This window comes from Teleopsis dalmanni, chromosome 2 (assembly GCF_002237135.1).
Source record: "Teleopsis dalmanni isolate 2A chromosome 2, ASM223713v2, whole genome shotgun sequence".
Classification (NCBI taxonomy): domain Eukaryota; kingdom Metazoa; phylum Arthropoda; class Insecta; order Diptera; family Diopsidae; genus Teleopsis; species Teleopsis dalmanni.
This window is the reverse complement of record NC_051847.1, coordinates 135,637,047-135,663,093: the sequence shown is the minus strand read 5'-3', so window position 1 is coordinate 135,663,093 and position 26,047 is coordinate 135,637,047. Positions and strand designations below refer to the sequence as shown.

At 27.9% G+C, this 26,047-nt stretch overlaps 2 protein-coding genes across 8 annotated transcripts in view; one reads left to right on the top strand and one right to left on the bottom strand.

Moving 5' to 3' along the window:
• The window catches only part of LOC119680958 (afadin), a 100,298-nt gene that overhangs the window by 51,307 nt on the left and 22,944 nt on the right, over positions 1-26,047 (bottom strand). The window lies entirely within an intron of this gene.
• LOC119675774 (octopamine receptor-like) overlaps positions 3,791-26,047 on the top strand; it is an 82,059-nt gene continuing 59,802 nt past the window's right edge. Inside the window, exon 1 of the mRNA XM_038086982.1 lies at positions 3,791-3,864. The gene's annotated coding sequence lies outside the window, so the exon portion shown is untranslated. The remainder of the gene's footprint in view (positions 3,865-26,047) is intronic.

The following is a 26,047-nucleotide window of genomic DNA, read 5'->3' as shown; positions in this document are numbered from 1 at the left end:
AAGATAAGAAAATAAGAGTATCACAACTTAAATCTTAAAGCGCATTTTATATGGCACAAACTGGAGGCAACGCCGCCAACAAGTATTCACGACTTGAAATCACGGTCAATCAAGCCGAACAAGTTTTCACAACGACAAAATCAAAACAACAACCAGATCAACTAGAGACTTGGTGATGTGGGTCGGGGTAAACTGAGTTTCTCACTTCGTAAATATGGAAAATAACACAAATTCCTTTAAGCATCAGCTTCAGCTACATCTACTATACCTACCAATATTAAGATTTTTCTCCAATATTTTTAAGCTTGTTTTCGCAGCTTATGAATCTACAATTAACTCATGTGCAAATGTTTAATTGCAATGAAATGTTTTTACTCCCAAGACAAGATTGTGACTAATTCCTCCAGTTAAACAGCTTATTTCAATATATTTTTATTTAAATATAATTTTTTTTTTTTTTATATTTAAAACATGTAGTTACCTTATCTGTCATTAAGTCTTGATGATCATTTAAATTATAAAATAGCATTCATTAAAATTTAGTTCCGTTATGATTGCGGAGTAAATCTCCAGGTTGATAGGCTGCCGGAAGAATCTGATAGAAGAAGTGATAATGCATTTTAATTTCAAATTAATGTGCAACGAGAAATATCTGCAATAGCTGTTAATATATTTTGTAACATTAAAGTTTTTATAAAAAAAATTTAAGTTAAATATAAAAATAAATAGAAATCTTTTTATTCAAATTATTTTATATATAGTATATATTATATATGTTAGAATATCGAATATTTCTTTTTTAAAACTAAGTTTTATAGACCCGACTTAATCCTATTTATTTTGATTTCTGGATAAAGCGAACCATGCCTCTGAATTGCTCAGCAACAAGTCGAATATGAACCTAAGAAATCTTTATGTATTTATTAACAACTACTTTCTTTATGATATTCAAAACATTGCTAGTTTTTAGCACTGATCTTAGCTTGCAAACCGTCAATAGCCGAAAATCATGGTTTGCATCTACTGACTTTGGAGGCCATTACTCATTCGAAATAAAATGTGGAACGTCATCTCTTAGCCGTTATTAGATGGTGCATAATCTTGTTGGAACATTCATTCTCTCTTACCTATGTTTGGTTTGAAAAAACCTTTTTATGGTTATCATTCATATTAATCTTGAAAGCACTATACAAAAACATTAACAAGGAAAAAACATTGATGATTGAAAATAAGAATTGCTCAATTAGGAAACTTTTCAATTAATTTTTTACAAGAAAATCCTTCAAGATTTTACTTTGAGCCATTTTTGACTATTAATAGATATGCTTAGATTATAACTATGTTTCTCTTTCATTGTAATACAGAATTCATTCAATTCTAGTTCTAACTTTCAAACCACCAACATAGCAACGGTAAAGGTTCTAGACACGTCAAATTTATTGATACCAAGAAATTGGGGGATCCCAAAAAATATATCCATTAATATAAAATCACGACATTCATACTAATTTCAACGAGAGTAAGAATAAACGCACTAATACTGAAAAATTATATTTATAATAAAATTTAAATATATCATATTATATTGATATGATAATATAAGTTTAATAGTGCAATAAATAATTTATTAATAATATTATGTTCCTATATTTATAATAATATGATAATTGACTAAAATTCTTTGGAGCTACTATAGACTAATATATATAAACTAATATATATATACTACAGTCTACCTATTAAATACTAGAGTTAAGTTACGCTAGAGTTAAGTTAAGTTACTAGATAATAGTTACTAAAGACTAGCTACTAGCCGAATCGATCAAAAGCCAGAACTGGAAAACTTCTAATGCTGAACAGAAGTGGCATCTGACTTGTCACAGGGTTTCTCACTGGGTATAGCGAATTAATAAAGCATCTATCGAAACTAGGTATTACTAGAGACTATAGCTGCAGACTTTGTTACAAAGAAGAGGAAACATTCTGTGTCACTGTGATAGTCTCATCAGACTCACACTTTAGTAATTATCAACTGCGTATCCATTTATAACGGAATTAGGCAACAACTCTCCAAATGACATAATGGCGTTCTTAACTGCTACAATAATCCTCAAAGTATGCAGTGACCAGTTCCCACCCCTTTTAAAATCTAATCTTATCTAAATACTAGTTGCTAAAGACTAGCTACTAGTAACTAAAGACTAGCTACTAAACACTAGTTACTAAAGACTAGCTGCTAGCTACTAGAGACAACCTGTTGACTAGTATAGACTAAACTTCGTTAAGTCTGATAATAGGTTAAGCGATCTCTCAAAAATTAATACTTACGCTCAAGAACTGCACTATGTCTATAAATTGCTTCGGCCAACCTGTTTTACCTATCTAGTAAGTAGTAATACCAATTCAATTTGATAAATTGTTTTAAAAAATCCACTCCCCTTAAAGTCTTACAAAACTTTTTTATCAAACAAGTGTTTTTTATATCTCTATCTCTATTTTTTTTAACTGCTTAAATGAATATCTGCAGGTATACTTCAACATATGCTTAAAAAAATGTTTTTAAACTAACTGCATATAATATTAAGTACTTAAAATCTTCTCAGTTGGAACCAAAACAAATTTTCAGTTGTACTAAAAATAATTACTTAGATAATTATTGAAATTTAGGCAACAAATCTTGGTAACAAACCGTAACTAAAAGTTTAACAAACAATTGCAGAATAAAAGTGGAAGAAAAATCAAGAAAGTAACAGATGTTTTCTTGAAGATTATCGTCAAAAAGAAATCTTTGAAAGGAAACGCGAAATGGCTTTGTTATAATTTTTGTTTTAAATAATTTTATAATCGTAATTGTGTATGCATACTGACATGGCACAATTTTAAAGCAACATTTTAATTCTACAATCAGCAAAATAATACGTTAAAAATGCAAAATTGCCGAAAAATGAAACATACACAAAATTAGTTTGTATAAACACTTGAAGATCTGCAGAACAATAGCTGCAGCCCCGGTATCAACAGACAAAAGAAAACATATTAAGCATAGAAAAGACAAGCATAAAAATAAAAATTCCTCTACGATGCCCAGCAAAAAGATTTTCATTCATACAATTCACATTGTCATCTTAAAAAGAAGGAAAGCAAAATGTAACACATCACAATCACAATCACTTGGCAACTGACAATCAGATTCCTAGCGGCATACTATTCCCTACACAAAACCAAACATAACCATAACCGTACAGTAAGATACAAAAAACAGCTTTATATTTATGTATATTAATAGTTATATATACATATATATATGTATATCTTGCGAACAGCTACTGAGAATTATAAGCATGCGCAACATGCAGAGATGGCAGTGGGCTTTGTATCTTAGAAGATTGAATTTTTGCTTGAGTTTGCATTTTGTTGCTAAGCGCATTGCGAAACCAAATAATGCAAAATTAATGTCTACTGTTGCAGGAAAGTATTATATAAAATTAGGGTAGAAAACTATAACAGAATTTGTATACATTCAGTTTTGCAGAATATTTAAAAATACTCTTATAAAAAAATTCCCACAAAAGTCAGCCAAGGTAACCAAGTGGTGTCTAAATTCTACTCGTACCACTTTTACAATTTAGATTAAACGTTCTTGATTACACTACACACCATACAAAACATTAACACTATCCAAATTTTATTTATTTAAGAATGAACTACATAAATTCACGTTATTTTTGAACTAGGAATACTTAGATGTGCGTTTACTGATAATACTTTTCTTTTTATATTGCAGCTTATCAGACAAATGATATGGGTATAAAGGGCGTAGCTGTAGCCTAGTTACTGATGCATTAAATGTCAATATAAAAACAGGTAAGAAAAAAGGGAAAAGTCTATAGTTCACTGCGTAAATGCCTCTATATATGTATGAAAATCAAATTACTGTACGAGTAATACAAATCACATAAGTATATAATAAAATTTACTGAATGGGCACAATTTTGTTTTTAAGTTTCGTTCAAGACTACGAAAACAATGTGTTTGTTAATGGTTTAAATATTTATTTTAATGAATTTTAAATGTGAATTAAATTAATGAATTTTATTAATGAATTACATTAATAATTAAGTTAGTGCAAGTTAGGAAACCATGCTAGAAGATTGAATCTCCCTTTTAATCATACCTTTCGCAGCTGTATGGAAAGACGATAAGAGTGCCTGTCATCTACTCTTTTTTTCCCCATCTCATACACGGCTGCGACTAAACACTTAAGGAGTCCCCATTCTTTCTGTAAAATCTTGATCAATTACAAGACCTGACACTAAACAGAATTTTAAACTTCGCCAAAGTTTCTAGGTGTTTTGAAATCCTAAGTTTTTCTCTATATACGGTAACACAATGGACCAATAGACCTAAGTAGATCTCCTAGGGATCGCCGGTATAACCTAAATTAACCTACCTAACCTAATAATAATGTATTAATTACGTTATGACATTCATAATTATGTGAAAATCTTCATCTATGCGTCAAGCGATTATCAAAACACAGGATAATCAGCATCTATACGACGCAGTTACCATACTACACGGTCGAAAATTTTCGTTTAAATTTAAAACTCAGAGGGTTTTTATATTTATCCAAACTTAAATGAGTTTATAATTTAAACCGTTCAGTTTAAAAAGAAGTACATAACACTGATTATGTACATCTTCTAAACCCTGAGGTTGATTTTCAAAACTAATAGGTTTATTTTTAAAACTTATTCGGTTTAAATTTTAAACCGAAAGTCTAAAATTCGACACACTCTTAAAGCTCTAAGGTTTAAAATTAAAACATATCGGTTTTTATTTTTAAACTCAAAAGTTTATACTAAAAACTTCAGAGTATAAACTTTAAACCCTTTACTCTTAATTTTAAACTGAAGGTTTATTCTTATATTAACCCTTTAAATGAAATAGGAGAAATAAAATATATTTTGTTTAAAAAAATATTTTATTTATCGTTTATTCAATTTATAAAATTATATTTCATTTATAAAAAATAATGGAAGTGGGTAAGACCAGATACCTTCAAGAAAGCAATCTTGTATCCCTTTTGATGCGAAGACTGTTAGCACTATTTTTTCTACTTCTTGCCAAGCTTTTGTACGCTGAGTGGTGATTTGTGGAAACTGAATACAGAAATCAAGTAAAATCTGAAAGTGAGTTCATATAAGAATTTCATTTCATATTTTCAAATTTACTTTACTAACCAGTTCGGGATCGAAAAAGTAGAATGGAAATATATTTCTAATATTGACTTTTTGCTCTAATAACTTCTTTCTATGCTGTGTGGTGCTCCTTCTAACACACAGTTCTTCTGAATCTTCTATTTCATACTTCTTTCTTTTGAAGTTACGATTTTTAAGTTGACTCTGAAGGTAACCTGAATTATTATCAGGATAGAAAAAAATTTCCTAATGGGAAAAAATGAAGTGAATTGAAATAAAAGGAAGTTTTCAAAAAGCAAATTTGTTTTGCATTATTTTGTATACTTACTGCTCCACAATACTTTGAATTGTTTCGCAAAAATGGGATAAGCTCCGTTGTAATTTAATATATTTAAATATATTTTCTTTAACGAAAAACACTTTAAGATATCTCCCGCACGGCTCGATACTACATGCGCACTTACCAAACGATCACGAACAATTGATGCATTTTGCATTTGCGCATTTCTTCTGAGCAAAAAAGTGGAAAAACCAAGAACTAATGTAAACACAACTGTATAACTGCAATAAAAATTCGAGGAAAAAACCTTTCAGTTTTAATTTAAATTTGAATAGGTTTATAATCACAACTTTTGGGTTAAAAACTGAAACTTTTCGGGTTTAAATATTTTATATACGTATATTTTTGCTGATTTTAAACTCTGGGGTCTGAAAACTCAACCTTGATGGTTTCAAAATAAAACTTGCGGTTTATGTTATCAACTCACGCAGTTTATTTTCTGCGATTTAAACTTTAAAGTTAAAGCATTCAACTTCTAGAGTTTATTTTCTTATATATTACCAATTATAAACTTCAGTAGGTTTAAAAAGCCAACCTCAGAGTTTGAAAATATTGATGTAAACTCTAAAAAAGTTTACAGGGTTGAGAATTTAAACTAAAATTTTCGACCGTGTATAATAATATGGTAACAATTATTCACGTATTAATTCCATATAATAAAATTAATTATTTTAATAAAAGAATTAATTTAAAAAAATATGAATACCTACTATTTTTGTTTTTTTAATTTCAGAGCTTTTATACAAATACCTATTTTTACCTTAAAAAAATGTGGAATATTCTTCGTATTCCATTATGATTGTAAATCGGCTTTTAAAAAATTCACTTAAAGTTCAAACGACAGTAAAAACAAATAATAAAATTAAAAACCTTTGGGCATAATTTTCAAGAGTAGCTTTGTCAGATATTAAAACTATTATAATCATAAAAAGAACTTTTGTACAGAACAGTCGGTACTGTGGTGAAAAGAGTCTTATTGTACCAGTTTCACCTTTAATTACACAAAGTTCTTAAAAGCTTTGTAGACTAGAACTAGAAATCTAGAATTAGATTTGAAGAAGAGCTCTTAATCTGGTGACAGAAATACCACATGTAATAAGTGTTTTCTGTACTGTTAAAGCTGGACAATCACTAAGAATATGCATACTTGTTTCGCCACCTTCGAAGAATAATCTGCATTCCGAATTAGCAGATAATTGAAGTTTATATAGGTGATATTACAGACCATAAAGATTCGTAATCAAACCCGTTAGCAATCTAGAATTGTTTTTAAAAATTAAAATTGTTTTTGTAGGAGTATGGTTTGATCAGTGATTTGCTTCGTCTGAATCCTGGGAAATTTTCCCAGTGCATCGGACGCAAACGATTTTCCCTCTTCTTAATTTTTTGTTTAGTACTGGTCCAGTTTAACACACAAAAGTGTTAAGGGCCTGTAAAAGCAGCTTTTAATGCTGTTGAAGCTAGTTTGTCAGCTTGTTCATATCTCCTCTGTGGCCTAGAAACCAATAAAGATTTACCTTATTCCGAACTGCAATGAACTGTAGAAGCTCATAACACTCGAGGACCTGTTTCGACTGGAAAGCAAGTCAAAGCTTTAAGAACAGCCTGGCTGTCAGAGTAAGTAACAATTCTCCAGTCAGACGATGATTTAATGATATTGGATATTATATTTAAGAGAATTTACATTACTTGTAGATATTCTTATATATAAATAAAACACATTTTGAAAAGGTTAAGTGCTACAGCGCTTAACTAATCTTTAATCTATATATAATTAAATGAAAAAAATGGTTCTTTAACATCACAAAAAGAACTGCTATGGAGTTGTTAATGAATATACAGAATCATATAATAATTTTTTTTTCTGATGTTTTACTTACATACATCTCTTCTAATATCTGCCATTGGCGTTCTATCGCCTAATATTTTTGTTATAATGGATGGACCTAGCGTAAAACTAAATCTGAAAAGTATTTACAATTATTTAGCGTTTTTTTTTTAAATCAAATAACCACTGTTATTATTTACCTATCGATATTAACCAATTTTTACTTTTTCAAATCAATAATGAATTCTGTATAAATTGCACAGTTTTTATTTTTTTAATATTTATTTCCTTGTTATGGCACTCAAAATGTGGAAGTTAAATTATATTCAAACAAATTTTAAGTTCATAACTGACACTAAGGTTAAAATAATAGTCAAACACAGCTATATGACAAAAATCCTTTAGGGATGTTTTGTACCACGAAAAAAAGATACATTTTAAAATGTGCACTGTTGCATAACAGCAAATAGCTATGAAATACATAAATATATGTCGGAATAAAAAAGTATACAAATACTTTTTTTATTTGAAAAATGTTTTCTACCTAATTTTATATAAGTAATGTTATGCGTTATATTGTTGTGTCTGCGCTTCTAAATTATTTTGTATGACACAAATAAAACACGCAACAATAACGTTCTTATAATTATACACGAGTATATGTGGAAAAAGCAACAGCCAGACATAGAAATTATGTACCAGACAGACACGCAGACGCACTTCAAGTATTCAGGGTTTCGACAATTGGTAAGATCGATTTGTATGTCGTTATCTTTGTTAAGAAGGACTTAACTGAATTAGGCAAGCAGAACCCAGTGAATGACATAGACAAAATCATTTATGAAAAGCCTAAAATACATATGAACAATGGGAAATCACTCTACAGATAAAAAATAGATACTTCTAACTTATTGTTGAGCACTTATTATTGATTTTTGACATTTATGATCATTTGGTTTTAAAAGAAAATATTGTAAAATATATTAATATGGTAGCTGCTCTTTTGTGCCAGTGTTGATTCGAATCGGAGACCGGAGACCGCATAGTAGTTCTTAGAATTTTTAATGGTAAAAAACGGCTTTACCAAGAAATATTCCTACACATCAATCAAGACAATCAATAAGTAAAGATTTCATTCAAAATATTTAACTAGCATTTTAATGCTAATATTGAATCGTACCTATTAATCGTAGTATTAATCATCGTGCGCAAACCTGTACTGCATATTAATTTAATTTATTTTCTATGCCGAATATTAATGTCTGATTTAATTAAGGCGAAACTTATGTTTTTATGCCTTCTGTGTTATACATTAAAAGCATTTGACTCTGAAAGCAAGAAATCATGTTAATTAATTTGTACTAAAATACAAAACTGAAAATACTACCATTTTTATATGTAAATTTAATAAAATAAAATTTATTTCCCACATTAATCTGCATAAATTATTGCATTGCGTTGCTCAACATCATTTAGGAAAGATGTTCAGAGCATGGAAACCACCTAAAACAATTATTTCCTGGCCTAATTAAACTGACATTAGTTAGCTACCGCCAGCTTGCAATATTACATTATTTATGAGCGAGCCTCTAGACAAAGGCTTAGGTAATATAAAAGTGCATAAACCAAAATTAAACATTATTGCTGGAAAATTGTGTATTAATTTTTTTCTGTGCCTAATTGAATTTTCTCTCATTTGCTACTTTCTAAGTACAAACATTTACTATTTAGGTAGATATGCAAGAGTTATTTAAAAAATTAAAAAAAAAATTATAATTTATTTATGCCTATACATTTGTTCGCTAAGAAATGGTCATAAAAGTACAATACGGGTAAGTGTTTTTAATTTATTTTAACGTGTTTATGTGAATATAAACAATTTTACTTACTTGATACAACGAACTAACTACTCTCGCTCATAAGTCACCTTACACACACCTCCCTCGCACTACTCAACGACGACAACATAAACCAACATATTTTTATAGGTGATATTTGTTGTTCATTTTAAGCTGGTTTATAGTTATTGTTTTCATCTTTACGTTTTTGAAATAGCAAACTCTGGTGACCACTTTCCCTACTTTCTTAGTCACACATATGCGGTTACAGTGGCGCAGGTGTACCAAAATGTTAAGAAAATTTTATTAAATAAAAATATTTCTTATTAAAAAATCAAATATCGAATAAAATCAAATTTGGCAAAATTAATATATCTAGGTGCGCCCCGATTTGACAACGGATTGAAGTAAAGTTACCTTTTTCTACTAAGGTAAATACTGATAAAGCTTAGTTCTCGCGACATCGAGATTTAAGGATGTTCACTTTTTACATTGATTACACTAACAAAAACAACATACGCCATCTAACGCCAATTGTTATATAAAATTTTTAGATTGATACACAAATAACTGGAGACAATAAGTACTTTTTGTTTTTCGTTGTCATATCGGCATTGCCCCAAAGATACCAATCGTGTCTCGAATTCAATTTAATCTGAGTTCTCCGTAATATTTTTTATAACCGCAATTCTTTGTTTAGATAAAAATGGTCGATACATTTTAACTTATAATATCGTAAAAGAAAACTTATGACACCTCAATCCATAGATTATAGAAAAATTGCCCACATATAATATAGATATATAGATAGCAAGTAATTTGCATTTACCGTTCTGAAATCAGCACGCCTCAGAGATAGCAATCGTACCATGAATTCAATTAAACTGAAGTATACTGTACTATGTTCTCTGACCTCAATTCTTTATTTATATGAAAATGGTTGACATATTGTAGCTTCTAATATCCAAAATAAACTTTTGATACTACTCAATACAATGGTTTACATATTTTCCTTTTTTTAAATCTATAAAATCTAAAATGCAATACATCTTTAAAAGACATTAAATTGAAAATTTAGAGCTTAAAAATACATCTAATAACAATAAAAATGTAAATTCATATTAAATTATTACTTAATTAATAATGGATTGCAGAAGAAGGTTTGCAAAAGATAAGTAATATCTAATATTTGCATTTGTGTTTGATTCTTTAAATGATTTAGCAATTTATTTTTGAGTTGTGCTTTCCCAATGTATTGGCCTTGTTGCGAAGTACCCTGAGCAATTACAAGAGTTTCTAAAAATTATCAATATTATTATAATTTTGCAGTGATAATATTTATTTACTTACTTAGTTGGACATTACAGATGTGAGTCGTCCTTAGCCGCATCGAGTGACCTACGCCAACCAGCCCAATCAGGTGCTTGCTGTCGTCAGTTAATAGTACCTAAACTCCTGGTCCTTCCACCGGAGATGCGGACATACCCGCGTTTTCAACCTGCGGGTACCGAATCAAACACCATTCACGCGACATGCCAAGCTAACGAAACCGCTAAAATTTTATGATAAAATTTATATAACATTTAGTGATAATATTTACTATCATTAAAAAGTCATTTCGAATTATCATTCCTACTTTTTTCAAATATTTATGTGAAGGAAACTCAAAATTGCTTATATTATTAATGCTAAAATATATATTTTAAATATAATTTTCGTATAAATATCATATAAGATAAGCGTGAATATAAATTTCAAGTTTATATGACAAATCATTTGTGATTCATCCAATCAAAATACAATCAGAAGATATTATCTAAAAGAATTATTTTATCATTTTCTTCCAATCTGAAATAAATTAGCAAATACTCTTAATATACAACAAATAATTTGCTGGACGAGTATGAAAGCAATCTAAGCAATTGCGTTTGTATAAAAATCTTGAATTATCTTCTTCATTACGATGATATATGTAATTTTCCACGAAATGTAATTATTCTCGGTTGCCTTCAGTGTCAAAGTCTAGTTTTTATAACTACAGACGAAAATTACAGGGTAAAAAAAAATATATTTTTGCGTGAATTTCGTGTACTTGACTTGGTCAACATTTTTTGCTGCTATTATTATCATATATATGATCATTTTTTTTACATTATTATACCCTTAAGAATCACAAAAAAAAAAAGAAATTAAATAAGGTTATTATAAAAAATCAATTAACTTTAAAAGTCAAATGCTTATTTATTTTGCAATTTAAAACTATATTCAGCAACAACTTAGACGCTCCAATGAATCGTCTGTCCAGTCTGCGTACTCTGCCTTCACCATATTTCTTTGAATTGCAAGTAATTGTATATAAAAATATATCGTTGGGCTTCTCCTCCTTGTGGCACAGCTTAAAGCATTTTACCGTAAAATCGCATTCAGTCGACTTTTTTCCTCTGGATTTTCCGTTCGCATTTTCCATGTCTGACATACCATCGCATAATGTGTGATAAATTTTTATTGGTAACGTGGCTAATGACAGCAACAAATGGTAAAAACGCGCTAATATCTTTGCGAAAACATTTGAACGAAACAAGTTTCTTACTTGCAACATAATTACAGACATATTGATCAAGTGTTGCACCAAAATTTTTTTTTACTCTGCTCTTAAATTTATTCAACGCAAATATTTTCAATAAATATTCAATTTTTGCTAAATAAATCAAGTTTTTGCTAATAACTCAAAGTTGTTTAATAAAATTCTTTAATGAAATAAATTTACCTGATATATAGATATATACATATAGTATAATAGGTGAAGTAACTTTCATTCGAGTAGCCGCTTTCTCTGAAGACCAACATCGCTTATGTCAAGTAATGAAATCTGTGATAAATTAGTGATGATGTTATGAGTAATATTCACTATTGCTTATTTTATATATTTTTGTAGTGGAATCAGTTTAAAAAGCTTTAATTAGAGTTAGTACCATACTGATTTTAGTTTAAAAATATATAAGTATTACTGCTTATATGATTTGTAGATGGTTTTTATTTTTAAATTTTATCTACTAATTCATTAAAAGTTTATCTATAAATATAATAGTATATGTTGTATTGAATTGAAATTTAATTTTAATCAATATAAAATATTTGTAGTGTAAAGACTATGGAGTGTTTTAACAATGCAATATAAATTAAAATACAAATAAACTATGGTTGACTCATGTGATAGTCGACCTCTTGTAAGATATCTTAACCTTTCTTTAGAGTGGAAGAGAATACTACGTGTGGTTTCGTTTTTCAGTTCAAATTATTTTATTTATTGAAATAAAAAACAAATTAGCAAATTGTTTGCTTAGAGTAACATAGTCAAAAGCTGCTAAATTAATTGGAAATAGCTTAAATAAAATGTATAGAGTTTTTGAAAGAGTTTACCTTAAGTGTCCTATAATTAAAAAACAAATTGTTTTTAGAACTTTATTTAGTTCCGGACAATAGCCACCAAATAAGTATGCCATAGAGTAATATCGATATTATGGTAGAGCTATTGAGCTATTCGTCTACTTAGCTTCAAGCCGCAAAATACTAAACGTAAATTTGATCAATTCAGAAATAAAATTTAATCTTATGTCCTTATTTATATAGAATGATTTGGCTATAGTATTAAAGTATCTAACAATATATAATAGTCAAATCAATTATAAATTAATTTACCATTTGTATTCAAAGATTTAATGGTTATGATTTTTTGTTATGAATTTTTGTATTTATATTTGAATAATGATTATGTTTCGCATGATTTACTTTATTTTTAACATTTTAAAAACTCTTCATATTATTAAGTAACTATAATAAAAATCTTGTAATTATCTTATTGCATGTTATACTATATACTTTGTAAATAGTTTATTAATGATAATTGCGCCACACCCATGAAACCAACTTTATTTTGTACGATGCCTGCAGTTTTTTCGCACATCAATATTTAATGCAGCAATATTATGTTTTTCGCAACTTTTTCTAGGGTATTTAGTTCTAAACTCTTCATGAACAGAGTTCTATTTGTTCTTAATACTACGCCCAACAAGAATGTGTATCCATTAAAAATTCTTATTGTCCGTCTAGCTACAATCTTCTGAGTGTTTCATTAATTCTTTACATGACAGCAGATAGACAAGCTCCATTGATTTCGTTATACGCTTGATAAATTGTGAGAAAATTTATGTTACAAGCTTATTGACTTTTGAACTGATCAATTTTATTGATAATATTGAAATAAAATGCTTGAAATGTGAATGAAATAATTATTGGAATTCAAAATATTTAAAAGTGTTAAAAGAGTTAATCTAGTTTTTCAATAAAAGCTGCAATAGTTCAATAGATCATCTTTCAGTGTCATACTCATTGAAAAATTCTTATCATAAAATACCACGCAGATGAAATCAAATATCTTTTCTAATATCTAAACACTGATATAATTAATTGCGTGGCATGGGCAAAGGATATATGTTAGCGCTTTGGTAGAAGCTTCTTCCAATATCTATTAACACTGGTTACATACATCACATTATATAGTGTTATACGTGCAAAGTTGCTTTAAATCGCAAATTGTCCTATATAAAAAAACATTGACTTATAGAATTCAAGTATATCGAAAGTATTTAAACTAATTCATAAAATTGGACCTTGTATATGTAACACCTACATCGATTGCAAAATTTCTTGAATTTAGAATAAATTCCTTAGCTCAATAAATGAAATAAATTATTTAGAATATATATTTATCAGATATATTGTCTATTGTTAAAACTTTCGTTGAACTCATATATCAATTATGAGTCTATTAAATAGCCTAATTGATTATTTTATTTTAATGGATTCAAAAATTATGACCGTTCAAAGGCCATCTCTCCAAAGCTATTTCTTTGGAAAATTTGCAGTCATATTCGCGGAAAACGTTTTCATTTTTATAATTTTTGTAATATATTTTGGTTAATTGTTTAATAATTTTATCTTCTATAAAAATACTAAAGAATTGCCCATGATACTCTATTTTTTTGTAATCTACCATTATTGTAGTTACTTAGCCAATCACAACTTTTCTTGGCCGTGTGAGTATCAGTGATTACTTTGTTTATGTCGAAGAAAGCAGTATGTAAATCACTTGAAGATAGAAGAGGAAGGTAAAATGGTTTAAATAAAATGAATACAGATGATGATGATGAGTGCTTGACAATACTCAAAACAGCGTTGTATGATCAGCCAATTTTCACCAAATTAATCAAATTTTTGCTGTTGCTTTTTCCCTACTGTTTGAACCCTTCTGAATACAGAATAATCTGGAGATTATATATGGATACCCATATATAAATAATATATAAACTTTTGTATAATTTAAATTAAAAATATTTTTTTACATGAATTAAAAGGCTATGAGTCTGAATATAATATATTACAAATTTTTATATTTAATTATTTTCAAACTTCAATTATACTTTATTAATTTAACGTCTTTTCTAATCAATAGTTGAAACGTTTTCTACATAATAAGTTTCATGCAACGAAGACATTTGCAATAGAGACAATAAACCTACTGAATACCTAATTAATTAATTATTGTACAGCCATCATCTGACATAAATTTATGTATATATTTTTTATAATTAAAAAAATAGCTGCACGTCTCTGGGGAGCGGCAAAAAAATAGAATTTCTTAATCAAGCAAAAATTATGACAAAGAAAATATTTAACTTTTAAAGTAAAAATAACAAGTATGCGAACAATAAACAATATTGTTGGCATGCAAATATTTTGTTTATTGTTTTATTTATTGTTAGTCACAATTGTTGTATAAAGGAGCTTAACTCATTAAAAGTGCCGAAAGCACTATTAGTTAATAAATATATCATGTGAATATATAAATATTTGTTTATACCTTCATAAACATCTTTATATAGGTGCAAATAAAATATATATATATTATGTTATTAAAAGTAAGCTAAAGTTTCAACTGATAAAGTATTCAAGATTTCGCTCTTTTGTTTTAATTTATTTCCAATCGTAATAAATAGTTTTAAACTAAAATTGAAATACCCTGCTTTAAACCAAATTTAGCAATATAAACTCATTTTTAATAGATACTTTTACAACATATAGAAAAATGAATGAATGTGAAGTACTTAATTTGTTGGAAGACGTTCAATCATCATATTCAATATTCTAAACACACATAGTCTGAAAAGAGTATTTAATATAAATACATTATTTTGTAGGATGAAGTGTTTCAAATGAAATGTGGCTTGGGCTTAGTGTGCTAACACAAGAATCGGCGTGTTAGACCTCATAGAGATCAATTCCTAGCAATTTAAGGTGAAATATTATATAGCCAGCAAAGATTTTTTAATACTACTCCATTATCAGCCATAAAGTTTTGTGGTAAAATAACTCACTATAAACAATTTATATATAATTTTATTAAACTATTTTTAACTTATTTACTATGTAGGTATCTAAAATAATTTCATTTCAATTTACTTAAATTAATAATTATTATTCAAAATATGCAATCAGCTGATTTAGTTTAAAAATTTTTGAATTCGCTAATTATTCTAATTAAGTAAAAATTAAGTATATTTAAAAGATAAATCTCATGATCATATGATTGACAGGAATTATTCAAACTGTAACTAAGATGAAACAATATATAACATGTGAAATTAACAAATACCTAATAAACTATTTTAGTAAATGATATTTCGTTTTGAGAAATTTAATAATATTAACAGTTTAAATAATTTCATAAATTTATCATATTAATTTGATAATTGAGTAAATATGCAAAACTCGATTTTGTCACGTTTGAGATGAACTAACAAGTGTATAGCAAAATTTTCTTTATTTTATAAAAACAACTTAAGGTAATTAAAATTCAAATTGACTTGGCATCGAAAACCTAAAACGGAAATTATTAATCAAAAACATAACTATAACAACCACTTTTTTGTTGCTACAACTACTGTTTCACAACCACTTTCACTTTTAGCCTTAATCTATAAGTTGATTGGAAATTATTATCATTTTTCCCGCGGCTATTTTTTCATTATTATAGCTTAAACTTGTTAACTTGTATTGTTATTAATTAATATCTGTTACACATTTCTCTATTAATTTATCTATAATTTTGAGTTTTATTTATCAATATTGAATTTATTTACTGATAACATTACTAATTGAGTATAAAATACTTTTTTAATAGATTTTTTATTAAAGCCCATAAAGTGGTTATTACAACCATTTTGTACTTACATAGCATAATAGTATGTAATTTAAACGATTATATTCAGAAAAAGACCTCTGTTTAGAAAACAATTTTTTCAACTTCAATACTTATATGAGTAAGAATAGTAATATTAATTAAGTACAATATGTACAGTGGCCGTTTTTATTAGTCTTTATTACAATAAGTATAGTTAAGTAGTTAAGTAGATAATTAGAGTTTTAGAAAATTATTTTTTAAAATATAATATTAATATTTGATAGAATATTACAGCAAATGTAATTCGTATATATATATATATATATATTTATAGGTTTTCGAATAATATATTTCAGCTCTCTACGAATGTAATTTAAATACATTTACTTCTACTTGAAAAATGCGGCTTTACGCATCAACGCATAAACACTACACCTCCAACTTTTATACGAAATCAGTTGTGCTTTTGTTGAGGACTACAGTTAACTGGACACTTTCTTTGCAGACCACATAGTCCGAATCGTCCGATCCTTACATTCATATTTCAAAAACAGTGACAAATATAACATCCGTTCAGACTGATGCAGTATCATCTACTTTGACTTTTCATATACATTATAATACGAATCAAAACACACATCGAAGAGGATACATGAAGTTTAATATCGTCCATAATTAATATATATTCATGCTATTACAGTATCTTCTTAGACTTTTCATATGAATTGTTATGGAAGCTGAACACAGGTTCAGTAAACCCGCACACATATTACCTAATATCTTTTAAGTACAAGTCACCAATAGTAATAAATTAACTAATAGTTAAGATTATACTACTCATATCCAATAAAATAAAGGATGTTTTAAAAAAAAAATATGATTTGTAATTCGAATCTTTACAGGTTGCTATCTCACATCTCTAAGAAAAAAGACAGCAATAATTGTCTATTCTAAGTAGGGTTAGAGCATAGTCACATGTGAATAATTACAACCTGTCTATTAAAAAATAATCTAGCAATCCATCAAATAATCTAGAAATCTCTACGAGTCATCTCAATGAAAATGCGAGATTTTGCATAAATTTCTCAACTCTAACCTCAACTGTGATGAAAAAAATGAAAGAGTGTGCTGCAGATCTACATTGTCAATACAAGTTCAACATTTTTAAAATTTAGTTTCTAATGATTCTTTTTCAGCTGCAAGAACTCATTTCAATGAGCTACAATGAAGCTTCTTGGAAAATTGAAATTGGATTAAAATTTCTGAGATTTAAGATTTAAGAAAAAGGCTTAATCTTGAAGATTAGCGCGATAACATTATCTAACGTAAATACTAAATTGTTAAATTATAACATAACTACCTCTCTGAAACTAGAAGTCAAAGCTGAACATTTTCCGTGTTTTATTCTTAATAACATTATTTAACATCAAATACTTTCTATAAGTATTATTAATTATATTAATTGCTTCAGTTAAGTTTCCTCCTTTACATCACTTATTTTTACAATGTTCCCAGAATGGTTTATACCATTGAAAACCTTTTCATCGTTCCTTTATTTTACATACTTAATAAATTTTTTCTTTTGTTCATTTTCTAAAACCGTTAGTTACTTTGAAAAACCATTTATTTTTACATCTTCAGGAATTTTTCATAATACAAATTATGCTGTAAACATGAATTTAATAATTGTGCGGGAATTTCCGGCATGCAATATTATTTCACTGTTACTAATTTGACTCTTTCATGTCTAAACTATTATACTTTCCCACTTGATTGATTCATATTCGTTAGAATGATTTTACTATATTATATCTGCTTAACATTTTGTAATTGTTATAATAAAGTCAACAACCCTTTTGGTATTTAATTCTTTGTCGTTGTCGTAGTTGTTCTTCATATGTTCATAATTTTTATGATGAAATTTTTTTACATAATGATCCCAACAAACTACAGATTCAGATACAAATATAAATACATGAAATAATAACAAAAGAGGGAAAACAGTTAAGTACGTGCAAAAAAATGAGGCTATAAGCCCATTGCTCTAAAATTGGATTAAATTGTGAAATGGTAGCAAAAATATGAACAAAAGTAACTTGTACACACAGAAGAAACCTAAAATGCGGACATGAATCAATCTGGTACGCCGATGGAAGAGAGAGGCCAATAGAGGTTATGTAAACCCATGCTTACACTTGCGCAAACTAAAGCTGGCCAAGAGCATTAAAAACCGCTAACGTAAACAAATCGGTTTGAGCTGAGAAAATAAATAGCAAAAAAGACCAAAAAAAAAAAAGATACCAGATAGAATGGTGAAAAGAAAATAGAGAATCAAAACAAAAATAAAAACTATTGAAAAAGCTGTAATGATTTATACTTTGGCTTATATGGGAAGTAAAAAATGTGGAAATATTTACGATATAATGAAGGGTCAATATTGGTACTTGACTTTTTTTCTTTTTTTTCTTAATGGTTTAAATTCAACTGAGTCATCCAATTTATTCGTTTGTTGCTTATGTATGTGTGCGCAGCTTTACAATCTTTCACGTTGGCGAAACAAAAAATGTTGTGCTCATTATTTAGATTGTTTTGTTTGTTTGAAAAACGTGTAAAATTCTGTGTGAAGGTTCTTTATACAAAGCCAACACGTTGACCGCAAATCATTTCAGCAATTTATCATCCGTCGTATGTATTGTATTCAACGGCGCATAGCCTGCACAAAAAATGCGAAGTATCTGGCGTAAATGCGGCCACAATCTAGTAACCCGGCCAACACCTGCTAATGTTGCTTTAACTCAACTTAGTTCTAAGTGCACATTCATGAATATTTGCCGTCGAAAAAAGTGTTCAGTAGCTGCCACCACGTATGACGTAGATATTTTATATGCTGAAATTAAAATAATTAAACATTTTTTTTCGCCTTATAAGTAATAAATAAAAAAATAAAATTTAATTTTGCAAAAGAAAAGCATTTTTTATGTAAAATTTCATACTTAATGCTCAATTCATACACAAATGCGTTCTTAATTAAATTAGAAATACAGTCTCCATGATGCTCTATACATAATATGACTCAAGCATTTCATTTTAAAATACACAAAAGTTTTTAATTATATTTTAGCAGCTATCCTGAAAATGTTATATTTACGTACATATTCTACTACCTGCAGCCAAAATTCTTATGTTCATATTAAAAACATCACAAAAAACACCGAAAGCTACCGCCTGAGATTTAATTAAAACCACGAAAACTAACTTTGATGCGATAAATTTAATAAATTCTACATACAGGCCAATTAAAATCTTATACTGTATTAAAAAGTTTTCTTCACTTTTTAGAAAGCAGTGTTTTAAGTCACAAAACAAGAATCTAGAAATAAACTTGTATGTTATCAAAATAATACCGTGTGTAAATAAAATTGCGTCTAAGCAAGAAGCAGACACTTCAAACCGACTATATTTTTTCAATTTTATACACTGTACGTTAAAATACTAACTTCAAGCTATAATCTACTATCAAAATATCTATTTATATATATATTTATATAGATCGTTTTCTTGATTTATATTATTCAAAATGAGGTCGATACCAATATTTACATTAATGTCAAATTATTTTTAATAATCGGCCGATTGCATCGCCCGATTTCACGTATATGTCAAAGTGGAGAACAACTAGTATCTGCTATAATTGCATAAATATTTCGATAATATTTAAAAAAAAGTTCACTATTATAAATTAAATCCGAATCAAATGAAGTTTAAGAGAACTCAAGCCATCACATGCAACATTCAAAAAGTAGATAGATTTACTTTAACCGTTAAGGTAACGATTCAATTGATAAAGAACGTTATATTAAAGAAAGACAACTAAAAATTATCGGTAAATAAGGTAAGGCTTTAAGCCTTTCGCTTTATTATGTTTTAAAAATTTTTAAGCTTTTAGTTCTAAACAAGTTTCAAAGAAATTAATTCAATTTAGTTTGATTAAATTTTAATTATATTCTAATAAAACATCTAAATTTTATATATGTATTTATTCAAAAAGGTGTGCTACGATAAAATTAAGTAGCATATGAAGTATAAATTCTAAAATCAATGAATATACAATATAATATGTCAATAATAAATATCGAAAATAATATAATTATGACTTCAGTTATAAAATTATCTATAGAGTATATAGGACTAGCGTCCTTACTTCTGTGCGTCTCAAAGTATATAATTTAAAAATTTAAAAAATGTTGAGTTGTTATAAACAACAATATACTTTATGATATTGATTGAATTGGTTTATAAGCTAGGTAAATAATGGGAATACGTAGTATCTGAATAACATCTCATTATGACTGCCAATTCAAAATTCTTGCTTTAGTAATATAATATTACTAATATTTGACATCAGTCTTTTGACAACTAATCTAGTTCGATTACATTGTGGGTTCATTTAAATTGGACGTCTATTTCTTGAACCCGAGATATACATTAACAATGGATTTAAGGTTTCTCTTTAATAGTTTTCAAATTGATTATGGTTTATTTAGTACTGATATTTAAATTTTAATTATATATTATTTTAGGGGTTTTTTAGATATAGCTTCCATATAAACTCTCGATCAAGACACATATTTATCTTAGAAAAACTATTTTATTTCATAAATAGGTTTAATATTTTATTTGAAGTACATACATATTATGTACTTTAAATTTAAAATTTACGTATCTTTTATAAAATGCATTATGAAGTTATTCCAACAAAAAACGTTTCGTCCCACTTTTGAGAATTTATTAAAAAGAAATACAATGAATACAAAAATTTATAGTGGGGCCCCCTAAATTCGGGGGCCCGAAAGCGTTGCTTCCAGTTGCTTCCCTGTAGTTACGCCACTGATATCATGTAAATTAATGCAGCGGTTTAAGAGAAAATTGTGCTAAATATTTTTGTTGTTGTGACCACCCTAAATATTGACTCTAAATAAGAGTTTTAAACCCCCTTTATATGGAAATTATTTAGCATAAATATCATGTGGATATTCCAGAGAGTAAACAGTCCATAATTTCGAACAAAAAACAACTAATGAGGATATATATCTTAACCGATAACTGTTTTAATGGTAAAATTACGCATATCACTTTTGAATTGTAGAAAAATAGATCTTAATTAGTCGATTAAAAATTAGTCAGAAAAATTGAAACTTTTTTCAAACTACTAGTATTACCAAGTAAACTAATATACTCGTACTTAAATAAACAATGTCAAATTTATTACCAATATTTAAATTTTGGAAATGGTGTTATTTGAAAGTAGCTAGGTTTCTAATAGAAAACATATTTTTAACTTAATCGCTGTAATGTGTCATTATAAATATTAAGTTAAGGGCTCTCAGTACTATAAAGAAAACATCCCCATAAATATTCCCATTGTTCATGTCATAAATACAAATTTTTGACGAACGTTACAGCTGTAACGCAAATAAAATTTTGTTCTTTCTACTTGAGACTACTTATAGACTTTACAGACCACATCTTTATATATTCCCACTGCTTAAAGCTTACATTTTTTATTTCCGATAAGCACCGTAACTGGAATGAAACGAATGAAACACATTGTTAAACCAATATTATCATATCATATATACAAAATAACTTACTATTGAACTCTTCTAATATAATAACCAGACCTTTATCAAGTTTTTTAGACTTGTCACAAACCATCGGCTAATATAAATTATAAAATGTTATATCACATATATTGGATTGTAATGTCCAAATCGTATAACTGAAATTAAAATATATTAAATTATTAATAATATTAAGCAAAAGTTGTTTAGGATCAAATGTTTGTTTTGGTTTACTTTATTTATTAATTTTTTTTTTTCTATTGGGAGTGCGACACTACCATTTTTTGTCCTAATTTCATATAATTTGCTTGTCTTAAACTTTGGAACTGTTATGTTTATTATTTTACATTACTTATAAAATGGTTACTGAAGACCCTTAAATAATTTCAAAATTGTCCTGATTTGATTGCATAACAAGCAAACTCTAAAGCCCTATCTGAAATACAATATACATTCATTTTGTGCATTTATTCGTTCATACTTACTGCACGTAAAAAACTTATTTTAATGAATTTAATTAATAAAATATTACTTAGAAATGTTCACTCAATTTTACCAGCCCTAATTTTTTAATATTGAATTTGAATTCATTACTTTTTATTACTATTATCTTCTGTGTTCGAGTTACTGCTTTTCTCAAATGTTCATATTTTTATTTGATGTCCATGCTTTGCCCCATTTGTATCTGGTATTCTTATTTATAATTTTTTATCACTAACTGTGGATTTAATTTATAAAAACGTTAATTTTTATACATCTTTAATAATTCAAGTGTAAATTCTCCGACAAAGCTTGTAAATATATCAAATAAATAACTACAATTTTTTATTTCATTTTTGTTGGAATATTTTTAGTATCTTTTGTTTTATAGGAAATGATATTTTTTGTTTTTGATTCTATCAAACCCGAAAAAATTGGGTCAAAACAGTTTGAAATTATTTTTTTAATATTCAACTTCACCTACATGAACTTAAGTGCTTAAAAAACATCTTGGAAGCAAATTGTTTAACAATTTTAAATTGTTTTTTTAGTAAATTATTATGAAATTTTAAAAAATAATTTTAGTTCATAACTTTACTGTTAAATTCTTAATCTAGTTCAAAGATTTATAAACAGTAAAAATTTTTGTCGGTTAAATTTGAATGGGAAAAAGACGTGATTTATGTTTCTAGATGTAATACTTTGATTAAAGCTTAATGTATAATACCACTTCCACATTTAAATCATTGCACAGTAGTTATAACATAATGTTTCAAACAATAAGAACAATATCATTTAGCTTATAGTTAACTCATCTCTTTTATTGTTCTCAGTAATAGATATTTTCATAAAATTATTACTAAATACTAAATTGTTAGTGTATTTCCCAATCATTATTTTCTTGTAATCGTATTTGGTGTGCTAATTGAGACTAGCCTCTCTGACTTGTCAAAATCGTTTCTTTTATTTTTGCAATGGTCCATATTGTTTGCGAATAGGACAATATTGTCGACGTAATTTAAGCCTTCCAGTTATTGATTGTTTCTCTAAAATAATACACTATTGACCAAGGTAATACATTGAAATATGAAGTATAAAGTATCAGCAAGGTAATGCATAAAGATATGAAGTCCAGAGTATCAGCAAATAATAGTGGGAATAATATACGAATAGAACTTTGTTTACCTCTTATTTAGCATTAATATAGTTCATTAATTAATAAAAATTTCACTGAATTCCTGGAACCCCTCCACTTCTACAACTAGCAAGGTGCACTTGTTAAGCCTTTGTATAAAATATAGCCTGATTAGTGAGCCTTAATAAAGTTTTACTGAATTTTTGAATCGCTTCGACATCTAGGACCATTCAGATAGCATTGGGATCCATAATATCAAAAACTTAAGGCTAATGTCGCTGACTACAGTAGCGAAAAAAGTCAGAACCGTAGTTTAGTAAATGGATTCTAGTACCATCACACATGATTGAGCAACAGTCACTGACTACCGTATTCAATATAATTGAACTACAGTGAATGTAGTCCAACTACTGTAGCTAACGACTTCAGTTAAATCGTGAGTTGGGCATTAGCAATCTTGTATAGTCAGATTATGATTTTATTTTTCAGCCATGATAAGTCTTTCATAAGTTTAAATATTTAAAAATTTAATACTACAAAAGCTACACTTACACTAATGATTATTGCTGATAATTTTTTTTATTGGTTCAAAAATGAAGATACAATAAATGCTGTTTGATTTTCCATTTTTACTCTATGTGAAGATAGTTTATGCTACTATAAAACAAAATCTAACTTGTTTTCTTCTTTACATTTATAAATACATATGTACAGTGGCTCACAGCTTATTTCGTGCAAGCAATATTTTTGTATATTTAGTCGTGAAAATCCAAAATTTTGTTCCAAATAAAAAATTTTAAATATGCAACTTTAAAGATTGTTTAGTTTTTATTATAAAACAAAAAAAAATTTAGCAAAAATATCAATATTCAAGAAGTTAAGTGAACAAAAACAAACGTACACCAAATTCTGACCTCACAGCTTATTTCGTGCAATACATTTTTTTGTAGAAAATTAATAATTTTTGGCATAAAAAAGTGAATTTTAGTATTTAGTGGGATAGTCCTTTTGTTTAATTACTGCCTCCAACCTTGAACGCATTGAAATAACTAATTTTTGAGTATATTCCACTGACATTTTTTGCCATTCCAATTTTAAAGCAGCTTTCATACTTTCCTTGCTATAAATGTTATGTTTTCTTATGTTAGTTTCCAGAATATGCCATAAATTTGCTATGACACTAAAGTCAGGTGATTGGGGAGGTGTTTGGATGATCTGTGGACAATTCCCAACAAGCCAAGTCTGCACAAGACCCGTCTTGTGCTTCAGATCGTTATCCTGGTAAAAACAGAAATTGTTAATTATGCCTAAATATTCGGCACTTTTATGCAAATTTTGCTTTAAAATATTAAGATACACTTCTTTATCCATTGTTGATTCTATAAATTGTAGATTACCTACTCCTGCCGCTGATTTACACCCCAATACTATCACATGCTTTCCACTGTGTTTAACTGTGCCATATAAATTTTCTTTTTGGAGCTTAGTATATGATATATTTGGCGTATTTTTAATAGTATTTCACATATGATTTACCATCTGAAGCGTAGAGATTAAATTTACTCTAATTGACAAAAAATACTGCGTTTCAGAAAGAACTATTCTTGTACAGGTGGTGTTTGGTAAACTGCATGCGAAACCGTCGGCAGGCATGTGATAGTATTGGGGTGTAAATCAGCGGCAGGAGTAGGTAATCTACAATTTATAGAATCAACAATGGATAAAGAAGTGTATCTTAATATTTTAAAGCAAAATTTGCATAAAAGTGCCGAATATTTAGGCATAATTAACAATTTCTGTTTTTACCAGGATAACGATCTGAAGCACAAGACGGGTCTTGTGCAGACTTGGCTTGTTGGGAATTGTCCACAGATCATCCAAACACCTCCCCAATCACCTGACTTTAGTGTCATAGCAAATTTATGGCATATTCTGGAAACTAACATAAGAAAACATAACATTTATAGCAAGGAAAGTATGAAAGCTGCTTTAAAATTGGAATGGCAGAAGATATCAGTGGAATATACTCAAAAATTAGTTACTGGAGGCAGTAATTAAACAAAAGGACTATCCCACTAAATACTAAAATTCACTTTTTTATGCCAAAAATTATTAATTTTCTACAAAAAAATGTATTGCACGAAATAAGCTGTGAGGTCAAATTTGGTGTACGTTTGTTTTTGTTCACTTAACTTCTTGAATATTGATATTTTTGCTAAATTTTTTTTTGTTTTATAATAAAAACTAAACAATCTTTAAAGTTGCATATTTAAAATTTTTTATTTGGAACAAAATTTTGGATTTTCACGACTAAATATACAAAAATATTGCTTGCACGAAATAAGCTGTGAGCCACTGTATATA